Here is a 27,566-nt window from a genome sequence, read left to right as displayed (position 1 = left end):
ATCAGAGGGGCTTATGGAACCCTTCCCCCCACTGGCAACACTCCCATTCCTCATCTTTTTCCTCAAGAAAGCTGCCCTGTAAGCAAAATACAGATTTCTAAGGGCTTTGGGGAATACTTGGCCCCCTAGATCCAGCTACACAGTTATTGAAATTAAATACAGACTCTAGCTTTACAGTTCTTTCCATTTTTCTCCCCAAATCTGACTAGATCTTCTCAACCCAACTGAAGTCAGTTTTCTCTCAAATCACACTCTATTTCTTTGTGTACATTTTCCCTATGAATTGTATTCTTTCTTATCTCAGTTAATAATGATGCCCTACCTGAAACCCCCTCGCAGACATCTGATCTTTTTGTTTTCTGTTTTCTATTTTTCTTCTATAAGAACTCTTCTCCCTTTCTGATGAATATCCTGGCTCTGGTTCCTTACCTCTTTTGCCCAACTCTGAACACTTGACTCCTTTACTTTCCTGTGCCAGACTGTAACAGCATTTTACTAGAATGCTTACCCATATGCAGAAGTGCTTACAAGAAAGAGTCAAGATGTAACTGAGATATGGTAAGTTTTATGTTATTTTAATCTTTGAGATTCCTCTAGATTGTCTTGAAGAACCAGAAACAGCTCCTTTCCCAGATTGCATTCCATCCCACAGCCACTTACACAAAATGAGGATTATTGCAGTGGACAGTAAAATAGCCCACTAAAAGTAATTGTCTCAATCGTGGCTATACATTTCCCTATGTACTTGAATTTGCAAGAGCTCCAAAGCAATAGAATCTGGTATTGGGTTTCCTGGATCCACAAAATTCTGTTTTCAAAGCCTCAGCCTGACAGAGGCTGAAACCAAATACTTCAACCTTCAATTTACTAATACTTCTTTTGAGGTAAGGGTCAGTCTCCTTTCTTACATCTGTTTAACAGGATGTTGGAGTGACTTAATCAAAAGGGCCCCCCATTCCTGGTAATTACCTTTGTATGGGACTATTCTGCTGAGGGTTGTGCCCAAAAGCAAAGCCATCAGTGTAAGTGCCCGGATCCTTAATGAAATCCCTGTGGCTTAAGAAAAGTAGATGCAGGCACAGTCCCTACCTTGAACATGAATCAGATTCTTCTTTATTTTTACAGAGCAGTTTGACCAAAGGGAACATCTCATTCTCAGGGCTCAGCTCAGGAGATTTCTAACGGCATGCTTCCAGGACATGTTATGTTCCATAACACCCTGGGTTTGCTCCTCAGATTGTCTGTGTTGTGGGCTCAGTGCAACATGGCTGCTCCCTCTCCAACGGTTCTTCTCTGTTCCTACTTGTATCTCAGTAGGGCTCTGCACTCGGGCACAGTGAAGGGTACTGAACTGACCTGCAGCCCTTTCTTTTCTGGTACCATCTCAGCTACCTGCCTACAAGGCATGGGCAGTGGCCAGCCGCTTTTACAATAATTTAGGTGCTTACACGTTTTGGAAAATTCCAAATAAGAAACTGTGAGTTTGAAACTCCAATTAACCAAATGTACCAGGCAAAAATCATCCAGGCACCTTAGCCTAGGGACAGTTTTACCATACAAGAAGCAAACAAAGAAACAAGCAAAAAATAAGAGGACGAGGAAGGAAGGAGAGGGAATGGAGGCGGAAGAAGAGAAAGCGGAGAAGAAATTGAGCCCATGGATATATTACAACAGCAAAGATATCATGTTGTACCAAAACACCCTTTCAGAAATAGAAAGAAATTTCTTCTTTCCCCACTGAGGCTCACCTTTCTATACAGGGCCCTGTTCCAGGAATCGTCAGTAGCTGCTCTCTGTGGTCAATAAGAGATAATTCCAGATCAAAAGAAGGGTTCTGAAATCAAGATGTAGATCAACAGTTTTACCAATGGAATCCGGGACCTCTGGTGATCTATGAAGAGTCTTCCAGTCGTTCTGTGGGCTGGGTCAAAATGCAAGGCGCATGAAATGTGTTGGGTGGTTTTGTTTTCTTTCTTCCTTTTTTTTTCCCCCTTTGAAACAAATTTCCACTGAAGATTTGAATCAAATTTTTAAAGTGCCAAAGCAAATATTTTTAAAGTGAGGTACAAATAATCACAAGGGATTCAGCAAACACCCTCAAAAGAGTTTTTTGTTTGCTTGCTTGTTAATTTAATCTAGTAAATAGGTGAGACTCTTGTTCTGCTTAAGTAAAGACTAATAATTTCGAGGCTCACCAATCCAGATGAAAAGATGAAGATTGCAAAGCCTACCTTTTTCAGAGGAGAAAAGTAAGATTCTTTCTTCTTGGGGTTTCCCATTTCCCAGTATCATTTATTCTTCGTCCTCCTTCTCAGCACTGCTTTCTAGCTCAATGTCCAGAGTTTAAAGTCAGGAGCAGCCACTATCAAGAACAATCTCTCTCTGCTGCCACTGCTGTCTTTATTTAGGTTTTTCTTCCAGGGAGCAGGAGCTCAGGTGTGGGGTGAAGGGGACATCAAATGCAGCTGCAGCTTGGGAAAATCTCTTTTTCCTCATCCTAGCTCTCCTGCAAGAGTTAACCTCAGGAAAGCCTGGGCTGCTAGAGAAGTGTTTTGTGAGTTATCTAATGACCCAGTTGCTAGCCATACAGCACAACAAAGCTGCCCATTTAGGCTCCAATAAAATTTTGCATTTTTACCTAGGTCTGCTTTTCCTTTCCTAACAGAGCAACGTGTACTTTCAGCTATTTGTTGGACTAATTTGGACAGCCATAGTTTCCTAGAAGAATTTCAAAACAGATGGGCTGCCTACACTATAGGTAAACAGTTTGGAAGCTGTAAATTAGAATGGACTTGGAGGCCTCTAATTGGGTTTTGCTGAAGTGTTTGCAACACCATATACCTGTTTAGATAATTCTGTCAAATGTACCAAGTACTTTCCAATAATTCAGGTGCCAGCTAGTATTACCCAGATGCTGTTAGCCTCTTGCTCCTTTGGTGCAGACTCACACAGGAATAAAGGGAAGCAATATTTTTCCCACCTTATTTGATAATGTGAATACAACTTGTTCAAATTTTTAATGTGATTGAAAAAAAAAAAGAAAAGAAAAAGAAGAAAAAAAGAAACCTATCCCAACATCTGGATGAAATTTATTACATACCTTTCTGGGACCCCTGGTTCCTGAATGCCTCACTAACGATCCCTCTTCCAATTGTGCAGAGAGGCTCAATGAATCAGCCTGTCAGGGAAAGATATTTGCTGCCAGATACTGCAAGTTTGATTTAAACAGGTTGTAAAGATGCTGTAACTGTGACCAAACCTCTGGCAGTGGGAGGTGTGGCAGCACATGCCACATAGGCATATTCACACATTTCTGTGTGGATATCCAGTAGGAAAGTTATTCGCCACTTCTGGAGAAACTGGAAGTTCTCTACTGAACTGCACTGTATCTCAGCCTTAGAATCTGCCTCATGCATGTTTATAACTGACCAACTTCTGTCAAGGTATCCCCACTTGACTATCATATAACCTTATTTTCTTCTTAGAACTCATCATTATTTGAAATTACAATTGACCCTTGAATAACACAGGCTTGAACTGTACTTATACGTGGATTTTTTTCAATAAATATATTAGAAAATTTTTTGGAGATTTGCAACAATTTGAAAAACCTCTCAGATGAAATGTGTAACCTAGAAATATGAAAAAAATTAAGAAAAAGTTAAAAAGTTAAGTATATCATGAATGCATAAAATATATGTAGATACTAGTCCTTTTTATCATTTACTACCATAAAATATACACAAATATATTATAAAAATTTAAAACTTATCAAAATTATGCACGCATGTACAGGCTGTACATGATGCCCTTCACCATCAGGAGAAATGTGAACAAATATAAAGATTTAGTATTACATCATAACTGCATAAAATTAACTGTAGTACATACGGTATTACTGTAATAATTTCATAGACACTTGCTGTTGCTATTGCAGTGAGCTCAAGTGTTGCCAGTATCCACTTAAAAAGTCATGTGACACTAATCATCTCTGTGGAAGCAGTTTGTCTCTCCAGGAATTTGCGTATTGCAGTAAAAAGTGAGCACTCATGGTTTTTGAGTATTTTTCATCATGTTTAGTGCAATACTGTAAACCTTGAATAATATGATGGGACCCATATGAAATGCCACTAGTGATGCTGGAAATGCTCCCAAGAAGAAGAAAAAAGTCATGACATTACAAGAAAAAGTTGAATTGTTTGATATGTACTGTAGAGTGAGATTTGCAGCTGTGGTTGCCTGCCATTTCAGACAGACAATTCATCTTGTAAACAGATGATGAAAACTTATGATATCAATAAATACAGTACAGTATTTATTTATTTATTTATTTATTTTTTTTATGGTCCCCAACATTTTCGGCATACAGTACAGTATTGTAAAGTATTTTCTCTTTCTTGTGATTTTCTCTCTCTCTTTCTCTCTTCTTTCTTTCTTTTGACAGAGTCTCACTCTGTTGCCCTGGCTGGAGTGCCGTGGCATCAGCCTAGCTCACAGCAACCTCAAACTCCTGGGCTCAAGCAATCCTTCTGCCTCAGCCTCCCAAGTAGCTGGGACTACACAAGCATGTGCCATTGTGCTCAGCTAATTTTTTTCTATATATTAGTTGGCCAATTAATTTCTTTCTATTTATAATAGAGATAGGGTCTCGCTCTTGCTTAGGCTGGTCTTGAACTCCTGAGCTTGAACGATCCACCTGCCTTGGCCTCCCAGAGTGCTAGGATTACAGGTGTGAGCCACCATGCCCGGCCTTTCTTGTGATTTTCTTAATAACATTTTCTTTTCTCTAGCTTATTTCATTGTAAGACTATAGTATATAATACATATATAAAATATGTGTTAATCAATTATTTGTTATTGGGAAGGCTTCCAGTAAATAGGCTATTTGTAGTTAAATTTGAGGGGAGTCAAAAGTTATACACAGGCCAGGCATGGTATCTCACACCTGTAATCCTAGCACTTTGGGAGGCCAAGGTGGAAGGATTGCTTGAGGCCAGGAGTTCAACATCAGCCTGGTCAACATAGCAAGGGCCTGTCTCTACTAAAAATATGAAAAATTAGCCAGGTTTGGCGGCACACACCTGTAGTCCCAGCTACTCAGGAGTCTAAGGCAGGAGGATTGCTTGAACCCAGGAGTTTGAGAGGTTGCAGTGAGCTATGATCAGGCCACTACACTCCAGCCTGGATGACAGAGCAAAATCCCATCTCTAGAAAAAAATAAGTTATACATGTATTTTCCACTGTAAGGGGGGTCAGCACCCCTATTCACTGTATTATTCAAGGATCAACCGTATCTTGTTTGTCTATTTGTTTTGGTCTAGTGTAAGCTCCATGAAAGTATCCCATCTGTCTTGTACACTGCTGTATCCTCAATGTCTAAAATAGTGCTTATAGAACAGCAGGTGTTCCATAATTATGGGCCATGCTAAAGAATGTGGATTTAGTCAAATCAAGTCAATCGAGATTATGTCATGAAATTCTTGGATCCTCATGTGACCCCTAATGAATGGTAGTGTGTGAGCAAATTCTCTCCATCTATGACAAAAATCAATCAAAGGACTCTTGACTTGATACCTGGGGTGTCAATGGGAAAAGTGTTGATGCTGGGCCATCAACCCTCACTTAGGACTAGTGAGATGCTTGTGTCCTCACTTAGGACTAGGCTGAGATGCTTGTATCCCACTGAGGGTCTCGCAGAGTCAGGACCAGGCCATTCTCTACATCCTACAACCAGAGGAGCTCCAGGTAGCTCTGACAGGGGGCAGCAGCCCATGGACAGACTAGGTAGGGTGAGAGGAGTGCATTCATCTGTAGTGCAAAATTTAAGAGGGTACCAAAAACCCCAATAATCAAAATAAATGATATTTTAATGAAATATTAAAAAATAAAAATTTATTCAAAATAAATAAGTGATCAAGGGAGCTCTCTTCTATTATTCTACTATCCAGCTCATTATGTAAGGGCTAGATGGGGTCCTGGGCTAACTCTCTCATGGGTTCATCAAACACTTCCTGAGATCAGGGAAAAGGAAAGCCTAAACTAGGTCAGGCCCAGGGAACTAGAAACTGGCAGTACCAGCCCTACTCTTCCTAGTTACTCTGGAACCCTACACAGAAGACTGGGGATCCTGCCACAAAAAACTAAAAATAAACTACCATATATGATCCAGCAATCCCATTGCTGGGTATATATCCAAAAGAAAGGAAATCAGCATATTGAAGAGATATTTGCACTCTTATGTTTACTGCAGAACTATTCATAATAACCAAGATATGGAATCAACCTAAGTGTCCATCAGTGGATGAATAGATAAAGAAAATGTGGTATATATACACAATGGAACATTATACCACTGTAAAAAAGGATGAAACTCTGTCATTTGCAACAACATGGATGGAACTGTAGAACATCATGTTAAGTGAAATAAGACACAGAAAGACAAATTTCACATGTTCACACTTATGCTGGAGGTTAAAAAAACAAAACAAAACTCATGGAGCTAGAGAGTAGAATGATGGTTATCAGAGGCTGGGAAGGGTAGTGGGGAGGGAGGAATGAAGAGAGGTTGGTTTAATGGGTACAAAAATATAGTCAGAAGGAGTAAGATCCAGTGTTTGGTAGCATAATAGAGTGGTTATAATTAACAATAACTTATTATATATTTCAAAAAAACTAAAAGAGTAGAATTGGAATGTTCCCAACACAAAGAAATGATAAATGCTTTAGGTGATGGATACCCCAATTACCCTGAGTTTTGCACAGTGTACGCTTATATCCAAATATCACATGTACTACATAAATATGTACAACTCTTATTTATCCATAAAATTTAAAAAGATAAGGGATCCTAAGTTTGCTGCTTACTTCCAACCTGGAGCATCCCACATCTGAGGCTATAAAAGTATCAATGTGGATCCTCACCCATAGCCTGGGCTACTGCCTCTTCCTGTAGGAAGTACTTTGGGAAGAAGGCATGAAATAAGCACCACTTCAGTATTGGACAGGATAACTGGCTTGAGGAATTGACTGTCTTATTTTCTGTGGTGTCAGCCATTCTGCTCTTCATGGAAGAATGGACCATTCGTATCTTCCTCCACACTCTCCACCCCAAAAGAGAAACCAGGGCTTTTTGTTTTGGACTTCAGGCCTTCTCTCATCTCAGAAAAAGAAAGAAAGAAATCAACAGCCTTTTGATTTTGAAATCAGTCCAGAGACTCAAAGGCAATACAGCTGTTTTGTCTGACAGAAAGAAGGGCTCTTAGGATTAGAAGAGGGAAAAGGAGAGAGAATTTCCTGAGTCTGGCCTTGAGGGGATGGTGCTGAGGGGCACTTTGGCTCCCTTGTATAGCCAGGTCCCACTCCAGATCTCCCACAGACCCCTAGGACTGCAGGGCCTTGAATGGGGATGACTATGTGCTCAGGGAGGTGAGCAAAGGCACTGCTATTCTGGAGCCTCAGTAGAGGTCTCCATGCCACAACAAGACCTGGAGAAAGGGCCCTAGAATAGATCATTATATGGGCAAAGAGCACCAAGGGTGGCATGCACCTTTAAATTTTTTTATTTATTTATTTTTTACAGATCATTCTCATTCTGTTACCCAGGCTAGAGTGCAGTGGCATGATCATAGATTATTGTGACCTAGAGGGCTCCTTCTACCTCAGACTCCTGTGTATCTAGGACTACAGGCACATACTAGCATGCCTGGCTAATTTTTAAATTTTTAGTAGAGATAGGGTCTTGCTATGTTGCTCGGGCTGGTCTTGAACCCCTGGCCTCAGGCAATCCTCCACGTTGGCCTCTCAAAGTGCTGGGATTACAGGCATGAGCCACCATGCCTGGCCTGACAGGCACCTTAGACTGAGAGACATCTTCCCCCAAATACCTGGAAGCTCTTGAAAAAGGACCTAGATTTTCTACCCATTGATGGATGACAGCCACGGGTATTTAATTTAGACAGTTAACGAAATATGACATTTTCACCACCTGTATGTCATGGAACAAAGTAATACCTGTTAACAGTGTTTAACACCAGCTTCCATACTTTCCTTTAAATTATTTAGGTTTCCTGGTTTAAAGAAGCCTCCAGCTTGATTTGTTTAACCCTGTCTTTCAGGAGTTGAGCTGGAAGTGTTCCAGGATATGCGCATATGGGTGTGCATACTGCTCTGTAAGCCAGCCTTGCACTTGGACAGCATTCTAGGCCCTCCCTTACCAATTCAGTGCGAGTCTGAGTCAAAGGTGGACTCAGACAAAGACATCCTGCAAAAAAGAGAGGAAAGAAAGCTGGGCAGAAGTGGCACGCAGGACTGGGATTGCTCAGGACTGGGGCTGCCCAAGCCTTGCTGTGCAACCCATCCACACATCTGCACTGCCCTCAGGTGGCCATACCAGAGTTCTGCTCTGCACTTGGGGAGAAGACTATATGAGATGTGTGGTCTCTTCCAGCTGGAGCTCTTTGGAGACAGAGTAGTGGGGAGCCGTAGGGAGAAGCCAAGACCTACAATCACCAATTTGGGCACTGGAATGCTTAAGGAATATCTTTTTGCAATGTCACTATGTAATTGTTGGCATAAACTTAAAATAGATTCAGTTCACTAACTAAAATGTTTGGAAAATTAGAGCAAGAGAATGCTAGGTTACTGAGGTTTAACTAAAATATTTTTTTAGTTTCTACCATTGAAGACATTTTTTAAAAGGTAAGACTACTTTTCTGAGATTTATTCATTCAAATAATTATTGGGGGCATAATTTATGTCATACATTATGCTAGCAACAGATATAAAGATATATTGTCTCTGCCTGCAAAGAACTGACAGTCCAGAAGATACATAAATATAATGTAATCATAAGAAATAATAAATAACAATAATGAGGTCTGATCATTGATAGAGGTACACATAAAATATGCAAGCACCTAATGGGCCAGAAGATGGGACTAGTCGGGGAAGGCTTCTTGGCAGAAGTGATATCCAGCTGAATCTTAAATGACAAATAGGATTTAGCTATTGTGAGCAGGGAGTTAATGACAGGAGACCACATATCAGACAGAATGGCTAGTGCTAGCAAAGGTATGGAAGAAAACAAGAGTGAGGGCAGGAAGGCCCTTAAGAATCAGAAGAAGCAGACAGGGAGGGCCTTACATATACCAGGTTAAGAAGACTGGATTATATCCTGTGGTATTGCTGAAGGGTTTTAGGCAGGGGAGACACAAGGGCAGGTTTAATTTTACAAATATGCTAGCAGAGGTGGGGAGGATACATTGATGTGACACATCTGGAGACAAAGAGACTAGAAAAAACAATGTGAAAGCAGAATAATACAGGAGAAGGACAAGTGAGTACCTGAACTAGTGAGTTTGAAGAAGAGGCAGCAGATGCAAGGGCTTTGGATGCAAGGGGATGAGGGCCAAGGAAGCATCAAGGAAGGTGCCTAGCTCAGGTGATTGTGTGGTTGATGGTAATCCTGATGAGATCCAGAATTGCAAAGGAAGAACAAGGCTTAGTGAGAAAGGGGGTGAGTTCTGTTTACTATGAGGTACCTGTGGGATACACCAAAATATAGATATCAAGGATTATCTCATAATAAAAAAGTTCTGGGGAGAGATCTAAACTAGCCATGGAGATTTGAATGTTATTAGCATATAGATAGTAATTAATATAGATAGTAATTAAAACCAGGGGACCAGATGAGATCCCAGGGAGAATGGGAATAGAGACAAGGACAGAGTGCCACAGACTTAAATTCTGGAATGCGCTAGGAAAGCTCATAAGTAATATAATCTTGTACATTTTTCTGGGGCTTTGGAGTTTATCAACTGCTTTCATATCCATTATCTTAATTCTCATCTAGGGGATTCTGTAAATTAACTGATAAAACTAGGTGTGGCTGGGATGATGCCAAGGCTGCAAGAGATCCTATCCATCAGAGAGGCAGGAGGTGGGGCCCATATACAGTGTTGCAGAGGAAATTTTATTCCCAGTTGTGGGCTTGAAGCCCCAGGTTAGCATGATACAGTATGATTCCTAAGAGGACTTGAAACTTTGTCTGGACTTCTGGCTAAGAGCATAGCTGGCCAGTGGCCCTGGGTTGGAAAGGCTTTTGGGGGACGGTCACAGAGCTGACAGGAGCTCTGCAAGGGTCTCATCTCCAGAAGTAGGTGCAGCAGCCCAGCCTCTGCATGTCCTAAAGGCAGCAATCCACTAGCTCCAGCTGAGGAAGGGTTGCAGGTCGGGAAGAAAGGCATCCTTTCCAAAGATAGAAATAAAGCAGCAAGGGCATGTGCTCCTTCCTGAGTGCCTGAAGTTAGTGGGAGGCATCAAGGCTGACGTGGCCCTAGGAGGAGGTCTGCGGGACAGTGTGGCAGAAGGTCTACTTCTCTGGTAGAGTCCTCACTTCCTCCAAGCAGTCTCACCCACTCTGAACATACTTCCATAGCATTTAAGAGTTTTACTGTGTTACATGTACCATTATTCACTTATTCATGAGCTCCCTTGAGTTCCTCAGACTTTTTATCCATGTGGCTTCTCTAGGGCTTGACTTATGCTTAGGGGGAACAGTTAGCTACCCGTGTGGCCAGAGGTTCCAGGCACCAGAGACAGAGGGTGTCATAGAAAACCTTGACTCTGTTCCTCATTGCTTAAGTGACCAAGAACAGCTTGTGTTTAACCTCCCTGAGCCTCACATGATTGCTGTGAGGATTAGGGAATACTCAAAAAGCCCAAATTAATGACAGTCCTCTATGGTATCATTATTGTGACAGTTTAATCTACTACAAAGATCTTATCTTGCTTATCTGTTTAAAAATGCCCACCATTAAAATGATCTCTTTAGGTTCAAAATCTAAGAGCCCTGTTATAATGTTTACATTATATTGTATGATTCATCATTATACTTATCAGTCATTATCAGGATCCTGAATTGGTTTAGGTCAAGCAGAGGGAAGGAATGGGTCACAAATGGTAACTTTGCTTGGGCTGGGGAGGGGAGAAAAATGTTTCCCAAACTTCAGTCATTTGGTTAGCAACGTCAGGATTTCAACCCCAAACCATCTATATTATTACTTACTTAATATTTTTCTTTAAATCAATTAACTTTTGCAAAATGTAAATGCATTCATATGAAAAGAAAACTTTATATCATGTCAATGTCATTTGTCTTAAACAGACTATAATCCTGGAAAAACTAATAAAATAGTCTCAGTAGAGTCTAAGTAATTACTGTTCCCAGAAGAAAACTCTAGGCCTGCAGTCTATTTTCTTGGTTAAAAAAGGAGATAATAGGCAAGCACAGTGACTCACACCTATAATCCTAGCAATCTGGGAGGCCAAGGTGGGAGGATTGTTTGAGGCCAGGAGTTCAAGATCAGCCTGAGCACCAATGCGACCCCTGTCTCTACAAAATAGAAAAATTAGCTGGGCATGGTGGTGCACACCTGTAGTCCCAGCTACTCGGGAGGCTGAGGCAGAAAGATTGCTTGAGCCCAGGAGTTTAAGGTTGCAGTGAGCTATGATAATGCCACTGCAGTCTAGCCCAAGCAACAGAGCAAGACTCTGTCTCTAAAAATAAAGAGATAACAAGTTTGAGAATATGTTAATGACATATTAATACCATAATACCATGTGACATTCTTCTAGATGAATCCAGGCTTGAAAGTGAACTAAAACGGGAATTACTTTCTCATGATATGATTCTTTAATTTATGCTTATCCATCTACCGCCTAAAATCATCTTCTGTATAACTTAAAGTCATTTCATGTAGCACAAGCAGTACATGTCCTAAACTTTTGTAGACAAAAGTTCTGGCACATTAGGGAAAATCAGGCCTGGGGCATGAGGGCTGAAACCTGAGATGAGTACCAGAAGTAAACAGAAGAAACTACATTGGAGGACCATCAAAGGCTAACTTCACCTCCTTTACAAGTTTGTGGAAGTGCTTTAACAATCTGTGTAAGATTTCTCTTTTGTATGCCCTTTGGCAACTAGGATAGAGTGGCACACATAATAGGTGCTCAATAAATACTTGGAGGCTGGCTGACTGAACAAAACGGTATAGGACCCTGAGAAGCCAAGAGGAAGATTTGTTTTCTGAAACATACTCCCTCATCTCCCACCTCCAACCAATAACAGGCTCGGCCTGAAGTCTAAGCATTATGTGGAAATGCCATATACCAGCAAAGAAGAATTAGTTCTAAGGACTGACCTATACAAATAATAGTTCTTTTTCTTTTTTGGGACTTGGAGATTTGGCTTTTGATAAATAACTATATTAACTTTTGTAATAGTACTAACCTATTTTCAAGTGATAGAACAACTCCAAAGTATTTACCCCTGTTAAAGGCCATTTACAGTAGGTGGTGTGATCCAGGCATGTCTTACATTGAACTGAAAACAAGCCATCAAGGAACACTCCATGCCTGTCATACCTAAGAGATTGATACTCTAGGTTTGTATCTATTAGAGTATATTTTCTTGATTTTTGTACAGATGACATTAGTGATGATACAGAAGGCCTGTAACTACTATTTATAAAATAAAAATCTGCGTCTCTCAAAGGCAGTTTAGGAAATTCAGGGTCCTCCTAGGAGAAAGATTAAAACATCATCAGTAGATACTCAGCCCTGGGAAAGGCCATCTTAAAGTGACCAGGCCTGTGGGCAGAGATAAAACTGACAAACTTTACATACTTGGCTTTCGTCTGGAGGAGGGAATTGACTTTTTCTCTGAGAAGGAGAACTTTGGAGGCCAAAGAAAAGGACAGGTTGAAAGAAACTCCTTTATGAAAGGGTATACAGCCAAGGAAAAGATTTCAGAAATCTTCTGGCCAATGAATCTTTCTCTCCAGCCTAGTTGGTGGTTGTGACCAAATACCAAAAAGAACCAACTTAGGACTAACACTAGAATTATAAATAAATAATTTATGACTCACCTCCTCCTTTCTGGATCATTAATGGCAATTTCTAAATGAGCAATTGGTTCTTTGTGCCTCATCAATCAATCAGTGAATTCCCAAAGACTACCATTTCAGTTTCAACCCAAGTTAAACATAATCAGGAAGTTAAATCCTACTGTTGTCAGTGCTACTTTAAATTCCAAAGTCAAATATAAATGATTTAGGAATTGTCTATTGTCTTAGAGAATTCCTGCCAAGCTCCCTCCAGAGAAGTGAGGATTGACCTCATTATTTATTAAATCATGTCATCATCAGCGGCCCATTTTCTTCCCAGCTTTGGTGATGGCATCCTTATATCAGCAGAGCAGAGTTAAACTGTCAGATTCCTGAAGCAATTCCTCTTTGGACTTACCTGTGGAAATCGCTGAGTAGGAAGGATCGGTGAACTCAGGGTCCAGGCTTTAGTTCAGTGACTTTGGCAGCCTGACCAAAGCTATCCCCTGCCTTCCCACTGCTTTTTATGCAACCCTGGGCTGTTAATGACCTCCAGCTGTGGAGCCATCCCTCTGACTACTCACTCTGCCTGGCCTCCCAGATCTTCAGTGCTTTCAGGGCTGAGGGACCTCTGTATTTTACTGCTCTATGGTCTCTTCTGCCTCAAATATTCCTACCTCCCAGGATGCTGCCAACTTGGCAGTGGTTTCCATGGTGTGAGTTCTTTTGCTCATGGCAACTGAGCTATCATGTTGCTATTGTGGAAGCAGCCTGAAATTAAGGGGAAAAAACTAAATTGTGGAGACCAAAGGTAATTGGTGCAATTGAATTTCATGAGGTATATGGGTCTCCCTAAAGTACAGCTTATAGTGTGGGGGCATAAGTGATAATTTGAAATGTCACTTAGCCATGAAAGAGTTCTGGTAGAGCCCGGATCCAACAGACATTTGAACTAGAACTTCGTTGGCTGCCATTCTCCAATCTAAATCATGTCTTTCCCACTTACTAGCTATGTGACCTCAGATAAGTTATTTAACCTCTTTGAACCTCATTTTCCTCAGATGTAAAATGGGGGCAGTGATACTAACTTTACAGTGCTAATGTGAGTTTTAAACAAGATATGATACATATGGTACATAGTAGATGCTCAATGAATTTCAGTTCCCTTAACCTTATCTGTTGTATCCTGGAGGGAATCTATTCACCTGTTTTACCTCTTGCTTAGTAGACAGGATGAGGCTTGGGTTGGAGAATATGTTACTCAAGGGCAAGTCTAGAAAGGATGTGAGGTGGATAGCCCAGGTAGTCATAGGGTTTAGTGTTTCTCTTTCTCAGATCCTAGGTTACAATGGGAAGACTAAGAGGTCCTCTGTCTCAGTTCATCTGCACCTCAAGAATGCTTACAATGTTCATTTCTGGGAAAATCTTCTCAGAAGGCATGACCAGGACTCCACATGATGTAGCCCAGCCCAGAACCTTGGAGATGGCAATGATTTTAATCTTATGGTATGGGGTGAAATATGCTAGGCCATATATATGGCTTTTATTAATATATATGGCTCTTAAGAGTGTAAGCAGTTAACACAAGAACATGACCTTTCCAGGTGCATATTATGAATAATAATTTAAATGGTTCTCAATTTTTGAAGCAGGGATCCTCTCTTATTCATGTTTATTCTATTAAGTATCTACCATACTGTTTTGTACATTGAAGTTTTTGATTAAATCAAATTGAATTGATTGAGTGTCACAGAACATGAAACCGAAGAAAAAATCTTGAACTTAAAATTGTTGGTGAGCAAGATCCAGAAGATCAAAAGAACCAAGAAACCAAAGTTGGCTGGTATCCTTTCTTTGCTCATATAACTTTTATCTGTGGACTTTCATTATCTGTTAGAAAGTTATTGTGAAAAAATGCTCAATATCACTAATCATCAGAGAAATGAAACATAAAACTACAATGGGGTACCAACTTACACCTGTCAGAATGACCACTATTAAAATGTCATAAAACAATAGATGTTGGCATGCATGCAGTGAAAATGGAATGCTTAAACACTGTTGGTGGGAGTGTAAATTAGTACAACCTCTATGGAAAACAGTACAGAGATTGCCCAAAGAACTAAAAGTAGACCTACCATTCAATCCAGAAATCTCACTACTGGGTATTTACCCAAAAGAAAGAAGTCATTATATCAAAAAGACACATGCACTGGTACGTTTATCACAGCACAATTTACAATTGCAAAGATACGGAATCAACCTAAGTGCCCATGAATAGATAAAGAAAAAAATACACACACACACACACACACCCCACAAACCATGGAGTACTATTCAGTCATAAAAAAGAACAAAATAATGTCTTTTGCAGCAACTTAGATGGAACTGGAAGCCATTATCCTAAGTATCTCAGGAATGGAAAAACAAATACCACATGTACTCACTTATAAATGGGAGCTACTGATGGGTACACATGGTCATGCAAAGTGGTATAATAGACTTTGGAGACTCAAAAAGGGGGAGAGGGGGACGGTCAGGGATCAAAAGTTACCTATCAGGCACAAAGTATACTATTCAAGTGATGGGTACACTAGTGACAGGTATGCTAAAAGCCCTGACTTCACCACTATGCCATTCATCCATGTATCAAAAAACCACATGTACTCCCTAAAACTATTAAAATAAATAAATAAATAATAAAAATAAATTTATCATTGCATTCAGGAAGACTACCTTAGAAACGTGTTGCTGGTAGGTAACAGGCTAGGACAGGGGCCAGAATAGATCATCCTTTTCCTGAAGCTATGCCTAGTTACCAGGAAGTGAGACTCTTTTTTTTTTTTTCTCCATTCCTGTGGGGTGGGTTAAGATAACAGTGTGCCACCAGCCATTCTGTATTCTCACAGCACTGAGAGCTTGGCTCAAACCCCCTCAGGCTGGGAAGAGTGCTGATCTTTAGGAGAATGTAAGTTTCCAGTTAGTTGTTACCCCCACTATGTGCTTATGGAGTATTTGCTGCTATAGTTTATTAGTTAAAATTCTCCTTTCCCTTAAGGTTTAGTTTTGCTACTTTCAGGCTTATTGGTATGATTTTTTTTCCCTCTGAGAGCTGAAATAGAAGTGTTCCAAACTGGGGGAGAGAGAAGTAGAGAAAGTGATTTACTCTTAGAGTGGATTGGGGTGCTTATAAATTACTGATGGGATTGTTTCCTCTAATATATTTTTTTTTTTTTTTTTTTTGAGACAGAGTCTCACTTTGTTGCCCAGGCTAGAGTGAGTGCTGTGGCGTCAGCCTAGCTCACAGCAACCTCAAACTCCTGGGCTCGAGCAATCCTGCTGCCTCAGCCTCCCGAGTAGCTGGGACTACAGGCATGCGCCACCATGCCCGGCTAATTTTTTACATATATATCAGTTGGCCAATTAATTTCTTTCTATTTATAGTAGAGACGGGGTCTCGCTCTTGCTCAGGCTGGTTTTGAACTCCTGACCTTGAGCAATCCGCCCACCTCGGCCTCCCAGAGAGCTAGGATTACAGGCGTGAGCCACCGCGCCCGGCCTCCTCTAATATATTTTAACTCTTAAGTGCAAAAGCAGTGTCTACGTCATCTATGTATCCCTCTCCTAGGGGTTCCATGGTGGCTGTTTGATAAATGCTTACTGATTAACAAATAAGCCAAATATAACCAATATTGCAAAGAGAGATGTAAAATCGGTGGTATAGGTAATAAACACTAGAGAAGCTCAGAAGAAAGAGAAATCATGTGGGCCAAGATGGTGAGGGAAGGTTTATGGAAGGGATGCAACTTGGAAGAATTTGACTCTCCATATAGAGATGGGATGGCATATGGAAAGGGCAGGGGCTTCCAAATCACTTACATTCTGTGAGCCTCAATTTCTCATAGATGAAAACATTTTTTTTAAAAAATGTTAGGGGAAAAAACATTTTTAAAAATGTTTTTAACATTTTTTAAAAATGTACTGTAGGGACAGTAAACCTACATCATAGATAAAGAGTAAATGAGATAGCTATATAAAGTAATTAGCACAGAATGTGACACACACAAAAGAATTTTCTGTACTCTGCAATTTATCTTTCTTTTACTGACCTGTATAGCCATCCCGTTGGATTTTAAAGCTTTCCTTGCAGTATTCTGGAGTTCATGGTGTCATTGCCTTCATCAACCAAGGAGCTTTCCAGACATAAGAGGAGATATTCCTGAAGTCAGGGAGGCTCTGTTCCCTCTCTAAGGATAAATGAGATAAATAAGAATGGTAAATACTTTTTATTTTCTATCCTTGAACACATATGACCAGATAGGACATGAGAGACCTTTGATAGGCAAAACACCTCCAATTTTACTTACATTTCCAACTTACAAAACTTTGTTATTGAAAGAGTTCTTGGAGATAATTTAGTATATATCTTTCATATTTACATATTAAACAAAACAACAACTTTAGCCTAGATCAATTAAGTGATTTAATTGGCTAGCTAGTGGCAGGACTGTGAACTATACTTGATGTTTTATCCAGTGTTCTTTCCAATGTATCAGTGTTCTTTCCAATGTATACACTTAAATGTTGGAAAGTCCCATTCACTTTTCACGTTTCCATCAACATTGGCAGCCCAGTATTTTGGTGGGATTCAGAGGCATGTCCATAGGCACTCACTTATAAGTGGGAGTTATCCCTGTCCATTTATATTTTATATAATTATTGGTATGATTAGATTTAAGTATATCATCTTGCTATTTGCTTTTTAAAACATTTTTATTGAGATATAATTCCTATCACACAAAATTCACTGTTTTAATGTGTACATTTCAATGGTTTTTGGTATATTCACTGTGTTCTACAACTGTCATCACTCTCTTATTCCAGAACATTTCCATTGCCCCCCAAAGAAGTCCCCTACCTATCAGCAGTTAGTCCTCATTCCTCCCTTATCCCATTCCTGGCAACCACTAATGTCTTTTCTGTCTCCATGGCTTCACCTATTCTGGAAATTTTATATAAATGGAATAATACAATACATGGCCTTCTGTATCTGGATTCTTTCACTTAGCATAATGTTTTCTAGGTTCATCCATGTTGTAGCATGTTATAGTACTTCATTCCTTTTAATGACTAAATAATATTTTGTTTTATGAATATATCACATTTTGTTTATCCATTCATCATTAATGGACATTTAGGTTGTTTCCATTTTTTAGTTATTATGAATAATACTGCTATGAACATATACAAGTTTTTGTGTGGACATACATTTTCAATGCTCTTGGTTATATACCTAGGAGTGGAACTGCTGAGTCATATGGTAATTCTATGTTTAAGTTTTTAAGGAATTGTCAAGATATTGTCCCACAGTAGCTGCACAATTTTATTGTCCCATCTGCAATATATGAAGATTTCAATTTCTCTACATCCTTGACAATATTTGTTACTGTTCTTTATTATTATTATTAATGCCATCCTAGTGGATATAAAGTTGTATCTCATTGTAGTTTCAATTTTCACTTCCCTAATGCCCAATGATATTGAGCATATTTTCATGTGCTTGTTGCCCATTTTTATACCTTCTATTTGAATCCTTCATCCACTTTAAAAATTTAGATATTTGCCTGTTTTGTTGAGTTGTAAGAGTTCTTTTGATATTCTGGGTATTAAACCTTTATCAGACATATGATTTATAAATATTTTCACTTTCTTTATGGTGTCCTTTGAAGCACAAAAGGTTTCTAATTTTGATGAAGTCCAATTTATCTATTTTTTCATTGATTGCTTGTACTTTTGGTGTTGTATCTAAGAAACCATTGGCATTAACATAGCTCACCACAACCCCAAACTCCTGGGCTCAGGCAATCCTCCTACCTCAGCCTCCCAAGTAGCTAGGGACTATAGGTACGTGCTGCGATGCCTGGCTTATTTTTCTATTTTTAGTAGAGATGGGGCCCTGCTCTTGCTCAGGCTAGTTTCAAACTCCTGAGCTCAAGCAATCCTCCCACCTCCACCTCTCAGAGTGCTAGGATTACAGATCACCATATCCGGCCCTTTGATCCACTCCGAGTTACATTTTTGTATATGGTGTGAGGAAGGGGTCTAATGTCATTCTTTTGCATGTGGATATCCAGCTGTTTAAGAGACTATTCTTTCCCCTTTCAATGATCCTAATACCCTTGTTAAAAATCAATTGACCATGGATGTGTGGATTTATTTCTGGACTTTCAATTCTTTTAATTTTTTTTGTTTACCATTTTATTTATAATTTAAGAACCTTATTTATTTATTTATTTATTTTTTAATCTGTGTGAATGCAAAGTTGCCAAGAAAAGAACCTTATAACAGAATATTTCCATTTCCTTCCTGCCTGTCTTTTTGTCACATCTTTTACTTTATATGTTATAAATCTCACAGTACTTTTCTGTTATTTTTCCTTTAGTCAATTATTTTTAAAGAAATTAGGCCAGGCAGGGTGGCTCACACCTATAATCCCAGCACTTTGGGAAGCTGAAGTGAGAGGATTGCTTAAGCTCAGGAGTTCAAGGTCAGACTGGGCAACATAGTGAGACCCTGTTTCTGCAAAATAATAATAATAATCATAAAGAAATTAAGTTATGAGGGAAAATGTTTATATTTACCCCACACATTTACCATTTCTGATGCTTTTAGTTATTAATGTGTTGTAGATCTAAGTTCTCATCTAGTGTCATCTGGTATCATTTTCATTCTGCTTGAAAAACTTTCTTTAATATTTCTTATACTGCAAGCCTATTAGCAACAAATTCTCTCAGCTTTTATCTGGTAATTTATTTATTTCGCTCTAATTTTGAAGAATATTTTCACTGGATATAGAATTCTGGGTTTACTTTTTTCTTTCTGCATTTTAAAAACCTAATTCAATTGTTTTATGGCTTGTATTGTTTATGATGAGGAATTGGTGGTGATTCTTATCATTGTGTCCCTGTATGTAATGTGTCTCTTGTTATTTTTAATTTTTAGAAATTTGATTATCACAGTCTTGATTACTTTAGCTAGATAATAAGTCCAGAAATTAGGCAGACTGATTCCTCTCACTATTCTGTCTTTCAATCATTTAAATTGCTTTAGCTATTTCTACTTCCTTTGCCTTTCTATATAAATTTTAGAATAATCTTGGCAATATCTACCAAAAAATCTTGTTATGCTTTCATAGGAATTGAATTAAAGTGCATATTAAGTTGTTTTTTAACAGTCCAGAAGTCTTTTATTTTTACACCTACTATGCCATGAATCCATAGGGAATAGGTTCCAGCAGCTCGGGCTCCTTTCCATTGGTTCTCACAAAGTGTGCTTCTCAGGGTAGAGCAGGCTGGTGCTTCAGTTGAACCCAGGTATCTTTCTCTTTGGCTTTCTTCTTTTTCTGATCATTGTATTTCACATGTTTCAAGAAACTATCATAGCTCTTAGAGTGCTTAATATGTTAAATATCCACATTAATTCTCTTAGCAAGAATATTACCCTTAACTTATTTGTTTACAACAATGCCAATAGCATGCTGGGTTACATTGTACAGTCTTCCAGTTTAGCTATGGTAACATTTCTGGGCATTCCTTTTGAACAGTACCCATTCCCTTGATGTCTACAATATCACCTTTCTTGTAGATTCAGATGTATGTAGCCAAAGGAACAACTCCATGTTTTTTATAAGGCCTATAGAACATATATTGGGTGCCTTTTCTCTTTTCCTTTGTGTTTATCATTTTGGAGAATTACTGGAAGATGGCAGTTCTGGCCAAAAGGAAAGCTATATACTAATCTTGAGGAGAATTAATATCTTTACTATGCTAAGTCTTCTAATCCATGAATACAGTCTCTCCATTGATTAAGATCTTTGATTTCTTTTTCATCAGTGTTTGTAGTTTCCAGCATACAAGTCCTGTACATGGTTTATTGATTTATATCTAAGTAGTTCCTTTTTTTGGTTTTGAGCATTTATAAATGGCATTATAATGCTATTTTAAATTTTGGTGTACATGTGTTCAATGTCTGTACTTAGAAATACAATTGATTTTTTGTATGTCTTGCACCCTATAGCCTTGCTTAACTGACTTAATAGTTCTATGAATTTTGTTGTGGATTCCCTGGGATTTTATATGTAGATAATCATGGTATCTGCAAAAAGGGACAGTTTCATTTCTTCCTTTCCAATCTGTATGCCTTTTATTTTCTCTTTTTGCCTTATTGTACTGGCTATAACTTCTAGTACTGTGTTGAATAAGAATAGTAAGAGAGGACATCCTTGCCTTGTTTCTTATCTTGGTGGAAAGCTTTTAATGGTCACTCCAGGTATTTTATTATGCATACATAACTTATCACAGCCAACTTATGTCATCATTTTACCAGTTCTAGTGAAGTATAAAAACTATACCTCGCTGTACATCCACTTACCTTCTCTGTATAGTAATTGTTTGGGCTATATAAGGCAAAAAGAAAACCCAAGGAATTCATCACTGTGTGTTTCCTCAGGGAGATACCTAGTCAGTTTGCCTTCTTTTTTCCATCTTTTAGAGCCTTCTTATATCTTTTTATACATACAATCCAGTGTTGTTAGTTGTACTTAGTGGGAGACATAGAGAAAAGTACATCTAATGCATCTTCCTGGAAATGGAAGTCCTCAAATACTGTGTTTTTCAGTTCTTGAAGTCTAATCTCTTTTATTATATTCACGTCTTCCTTTAAGTCCTTAAGAATGTATTTATAAAAATCTGCTTAAAGCCTTTGTCTGCTAATTCCATCATCTTGTTATTTTGGGGTCTATTTCTATTGATTAGTTTTACTCCTGGCTTTGTGTTACATTTTCTTGCTTCTTTACCAATCTAACAACTTTTTATTATATATTGGACATTATATATTTATTCATTCATTTATTACTTATTTATTCATTTATTTAAACATCTTTTTGAGATAGAGTCTCAGTCTGTTGCCCTGAGTAGAGTGCCATGGCATTAGCCTAACTCACAGCAAACTAAAACTCCTGGGCTTAATCGATCCTCCTGCCTCAGCCTCCTGAGTAGCTGGGACTACAGGTGTGAACCATGACCCTTGGCTAATTTTTCTATTTTTAGTACAGACTGGGTCTCTCTCTTGCTCAGGCTGGTCTTGAACTCCTGACCTCAAGTGATCCTCCCACCTCGGCCTCCCAGAGTGCTAGGATTATAGGCATGAACCATCACATCCAGCCTACTTAAACATTTTTCAATTTCAAAATATATATAATATAAAATATTTTTATATATAAAATATATAAGGTGGTACAAATGTTTTTGTTATATGGATACCTTGTATAATGCTTAAGTAAGGGTTTTTAGTGTGCCCATCACCAGAATAGTGTTCATTGTACCCAATAGGTAAGTTTTCACCCCTCACCCTCAATGCCCTGCCCTCTTTTTGATTTTCCATGACCTTTACATCTCTTTGGTGTGCCCATCATTTAGCTCCCAATTATTAGAGAATACATGTAGCATTCCCATTCCTAAGATACTTTGCTTAGGATAATGGTCTCTAGTTCCATACAAGTTGCTGTAAAAGACATAATTTTATTCCTTTTTATAGCTGAGGAGTACTCCATTATATGTATATCACATTTTCTTACTCCACTCATGCATACTCCACTCATGCATTGATGGACACTGAGGTTGATTCTACATCTTTGCAATTGTGAATTGTGCTGCAATAAAAATTTGAGTGCAAGTGTCTTTTTGATAAAATGACTTCTTTTTCTTTGGGTAGATACCTAGTACTGGGATTGTTGGGTTGAATGGTACATCTACATTTACTTCTTTGAGGAATCTTCATACTGTTTTCCATAGAAGTTGTATTAATTTGCAGTCCCACCAGCAGCGTAGAAGTGTTCCTTTCTCTCTGCATCCACATTAGCATTTCTTGTTTTTTGACTTTTTAATAATGGCCATTCTGACAAGAGTAACATGGTATCTCATTGTGGTTTTAATTTTAATTTCCCTGAGGATTAGTGATTTTGAACATTTTTTCGTGTTTTTTGGCCATTTGTCTATCTTCTGAAAAACTTCTGTTCATGTCTTTTGCCCACTTTTTAAGAAGGTTGTTTGCTTTTTTCCTTGCTGATTTGTTTTAGTTCCTTGTAGATTCTGGATATTAGCCCTTTATTAGATGTATAGTTTGCAAATATTTTCTCCCATTCTGTTATTTACTTTTTTTTTTTTTTTTTTTGAGACAGAGTCTCGCTTGTTGACCAGCCTAGAGTGAGTGCTGTGGCGTCAGCCTAGCTCACAGCAACCTCAAACTCCTGGCCTCAAGCAATCCTTCTGCCTCAGCCTCCCGAGTAGCTGGGACTACAGGCTTGCACCACCATGCCCGGCTAATTTTTTCTATATATATTAGTTGGCCAATTAATTTCTTTCTATTTATAGTAGAGACGGGGTCTTGCTCTTGCTCAGGCTGGTTTCGAACTCCTGACCTTGAGCAATCCGCCCGCCTCAGCCTCCCAGAGTGCTAGGATTACAGGCGTGAGCCACCGCGCCCGGCTTGTTATTTACTTTCTTAGAGACTGGGTCTCACTCTGTTGCCCAGGCTAGAATGCAGTGGTGTGATCACAGCTAACTGCAACCTCAAATTCCTGGGCTCAGGCAATCCTCCCACATCAGCTTCCCAAGTAGCTGTGACTACAGGCATATGCCACCATGCCCGGCTAACTTTTTTATTTCTTGTAGAGACGGAGTCTCACTATGTTGTCTAGGTTGGTCTCAAACTCCTGGCCTCAAGTGATTCTCCTGCCTCAGCCTCCCAAAGTGCTGGGATTATAGGCATGAGCCACCATGCCTGGCCTTACTTTGTACATTATGGATGCTATGTTGCTGAGTGGCTGAATTTTGTTGTCTTCCTTAATAAAGCATGGAGATTTTTTTTTAAATAGGTATAATAGTTCTTATTTTTAAGCAAGTAGTTAATTTACTTGAGGATCAGTTTAATCCCTTTGAGGCATATTTTAACATTTTGTTACAAAGGCTCTAAAACAGGCTCTAAAACAGTCCTCAAACTATGGCCCTCGGGCCATATGCCCCCCGCCTAGGACGTGAACTGGCCCCGTTTAAAAGTTTGAGGATCCCTGCTCTAAAACAACCTTTATACTATGTGCAAGGCTAGTGCAATTCCTACAGCAGTATCTTTCTGGAGTCTATACTGAATGCCCAGAATGTTCAGCAAGGTCTCTTTATTCTGGCTTGTGGAACTTAAACATCTCCCTGCCCAGTGTGAGCCCTAGTAGTTGTTTTTTTCCTTAGTAGTTCTTTGCTCTGCCTCATGGAATCTCACCAATACATGTGCAGCTTAGTACTTGTCCAAAGACTCACAGGCGGATCCCTATGTAGATTTCTGGTGCTCCTTCTCTAAACAGATCCCATTTCTATGGTACCTTATCCCACAAACCCCACCTATCTCATCACTTTGAGTTTCAACTTTTTTTTTTTTTTTTTTGAGATGGAGTCTTACTCTGTGGTCCTGGCTAGAGTGCAGTGGCATCATCATAGCTCACTGCAACCTCAAACTCCTGGGCTCAAGTGGTCCTACTGCCTCAGCCTCCTGAGTATCTGGGACTACAGGAACATGCCACTGTGCCTGGCTAATTTTTCTATTTTCAGTAGAGATTGGGTCTCACTCCTGCTCAGGCTGGTTTGGAACACCTGAGCTCAAGTGATCCTCCTTCCTCAGCCTCCCAGAGTGCTAGGATGATAGGCGTGAGCCACTTCAGTTAGTCTCAATGTATTTTCTTAGCTTGGTAAGATCACCAAATTCTGTTTGGTCCTTTTCCTTGTCCTGTAGCTTGAGATTACTTCCAGGCAGAAGGAAAGAGCAATCATGATGTTCACCTTATTTGTTTCCTTCTCTCAGGGATTACAGTCCTGCATTATCTATGTCCAACATTAGAAGACATTTATTTCATATGTTTTGTCCAGTTTTAGAATACTTTTATTATGAAAGTACTCATCAAATACTACTTACTCCATTATGGTCATAGTGGAAATCCTGTTTTGTGTTTTGAAAACTTTGGCTAATAGAGATGGATTGAAGAGGGGGCAAGAATAGAAGCAGGAAGAACTGTCAGGAGTCTATTTCAATAGTCCAAGAATGAAATAATGGTGGCTTCTGGATTACTTTGGATATGGAGAGAGATGGATGAGTGAGCTAATGCTTATTAGTTAGTAGAATCTTATAGGTTTTAAACACGTCTTAAATAATTCATATGAAATAAAAATAATCTATTTTGCCTTCTCCTTTCCCAAATTCTCTCTCTCTCTATCTCTTTCTCTCTCTCTCTCTTGCTTGCCCTTATATGTGGGAGACAGATAATTATTCTCATTTTTCAGATGAATAAACTAATACCTGAATGGTGGAATTACTTGCCCAATTGTTCCAAAGAATAAATAATGAATCCCAGGTTCCCAGATTGCTGAGAGTTCCATTAAGTGCTGCTTTCAAATTGGCTGAAACTATCATACCAGATGACATGGAGTCTTTAAAGTCTTTGAAAGCTTCTACTTTTGGAGAAAATAAACTATTCCTTCAGGATGTCTTTGTTTTGGAATTAAGTGCTCCCTTTATATCTAAGATAATTTGGCTCATTATTATCCATTAAAGAATCAAACTTATTTTATTTTGATGAGACCTTTCTTTAAATGACTTATAGTAGGGTCTGGCATAATGAATCCTGCCCCCCAAAGCATGATGCTTTGGGCATAAAATACTCACGGCTCCATAGACTAGAGTTTATTTAAATTATTAAAATGATTTAAAAGTCCATTATAATGACCTTACAATCATAAAACCTAAGTTTTTCTTCCTATTTGTCACTGTCCTCATATAACACAATGAATAACATTCTTTTGATCATTGTTTTGTATTCATTCCCCCACGTAATAAAGAGCCAAGACATGCCATAGGCAAAATTGTGGGGCTGATCGATTTTGTTCCCTTTATTTTCTTGACCCGTCTCCATCCTTTGCTCAAGCTGGACGCAAACTCTTGGGCTCAAGTGATCCTCCTACCTCAGCCTCCTGAGTAGCTGGAACTATAAGTGTGTGCCACCATGCCTGGCTTAAAGCTGTTTTTCTTCCATTTATGGAGAATCAAAATATTATGTGATAAAAAAGACTGCAGCATGGCACAGTCATCAGACCTGGGCTTCAAATCTGCCCAGGTCTGGACAGGTCTTGGGATTTTGAGTAAGGTTCTTAGGGAGCTATATTAATAGTACTTATCTCAAAAGTGTTAGGATAATTAGAAGAGATAATATATATAGTGTTTTGCACATTAGCTTGCTCACCCATTTCTTCTTTAATTTTATGAGAATTGATCTTAGCAATGTTAGTGGGGTGGATGGGCAATAAAGAAGTATGGCACATAACTCTTTTTGGAACTCTTAGTCACATTAAGCTCTGGATTAAATTTTGCTCCTTACTCCTCTCTCCTACAACTGAAAGGACACAGTTCTTTATTTCTCTCATTTCTAATACTTCTAATAATATTTTTGGCTAGGTCAGGTGGTTGTGCACATAAGAGAGCATTGTCAGGCAGCCAGTTTCTGTGTTCCCTCAGGGCATCTATCAAAAAGAAGGTATTTGATTTCTTGGCGATCTTCCCACTAGACTGTAAGCTCCTCGAGGGCAGGAACTATAATTTGCTTATCTTTGAATCTCAAATTCCCAGCAGAGTGTTTGGCACATATTTCACACTTGACAAATACTTATTGAATAAATGAATAATAATATAATAATTATCACAATGATCTCCTGTCTTTGACTTGCTTACCACCTTCACAAGTCTATGTATATGTCTCTGATCACTCAACAATTCAACTATTATTGAGAGCCTACTATATGCAAGGCTATATATGCAGTGCTCTGGAGGATTCAGAGATAAAGAAGACATGGTCTCATCTTCAAGAAAGTGACATAGATTATATAAATTCAAGGATCATAGTCTTCCTCCCATCAATATTTTCAATGGCTCCTTGTTGCTCATAGGATAAAATCCAAACTCTTTAGAAAGACATTCAAGGCCTTTGTAAGGCTGGGCCTAACTCTTTTTTCCAACACCATCTTCTATTACTCCTCTCTACACATATTGGAGTGGCTTTTATTTCTATCTACTCAGCATCCTTCCTAACAGATCCTTTCTCTCAGGCTATCGTGAGTAATTGTGGGGTGGGATCCTTCTTTCTTGACATCTGATTCTCCGGGAGAATGAAAACATTCTCCCTTCTCCCTTTTGAGTAAAAGAGCTCAACCAGTTACTTATTGAAACATATATTCTCCTCTTCAACTGATTGGTTTCCTTATTGCCTCCTGCATACAGCTACTATTTCTGCTGGTACCTTTATTCACTTACTCTTTTGGAAGGCCTTCCTCTAAGATCTCCATAGGAATCATAGCCCAGCACTATTATACCTTCCTACTCTGAAATCCCTTTCTTTTGTCATTTGGAATATGCTGCCTATTTTGCTTTTTCCTTTTCATATATAGATCCCTTTTCTCATTGTAGAACAAGGGTTCTCTGAGTGTGGTCCAGGGATCCATGAAGGTTCCCTGAGAACCTTTCAGAGGGTACATGAAGTCAAAACTATTTTCAAAATGAAATTAAGACATTACTTGACTTTTTCACTCTGAT

At 39.0% G+C, this 27,566-nt stretch overlaps 1 protein-coding gene and 1 long non-coding RNA gene across 2 annotated transcripts in view; both read right to left on the bottom strand.

The window, feature by feature from the left end:
- The window catches only part of ASIP (agouti signaling protein), a 75,976-nt gene extending 73,433 nt beyond the window's left edge, over window positions 1-2,543 (bottom strand). Inside the window, exon 1 of the mRNA XM_076011046.1 lies at window positions 1,749-2,543. The gene's annotated coding sequence lies outside the window, so the exon portion shown is untranslated. The remainder of the gene's footprint in view (window positions 1-1,748) is intronic.
- A 13,754-nt stretch (window positions 2,544-16,297) lies between these two features.
- Window positions 16,298-27,566, bottom strand: part of LOC142876883 (uncharacterized) — a 67,791-nt gene continuing 56,522 nt past the window's right edge. The window contains exon 3 of the long non-coding RNA XR_012923734.1: window positions 16,298-17,131. This is a non-coding gene — a long non-coding RNA (uncharacterized LOC142876883). The remainder of the gene's footprint in view (window positions 17,132-27,566) is intronic.

Source organism: Microcebus murinus, chromosome 16 (assembly GCF_040939455.1).
Source record: "Microcebus murinus isolate Inina chromosome 16, M.murinus_Inina_mat1.0, whole genome shotgun sequence".
NCBI lineage: Eukaryota > Metazoa > Chordata > Mammalia > Primates > Cheirogaleidae > Microcebus > Microcebus murinus.
The sequence above is the reverse complement of the archived record's forward strand: the minus strand, read 5'-3'. Positions and strand labels throughout refer to the sequence as shown.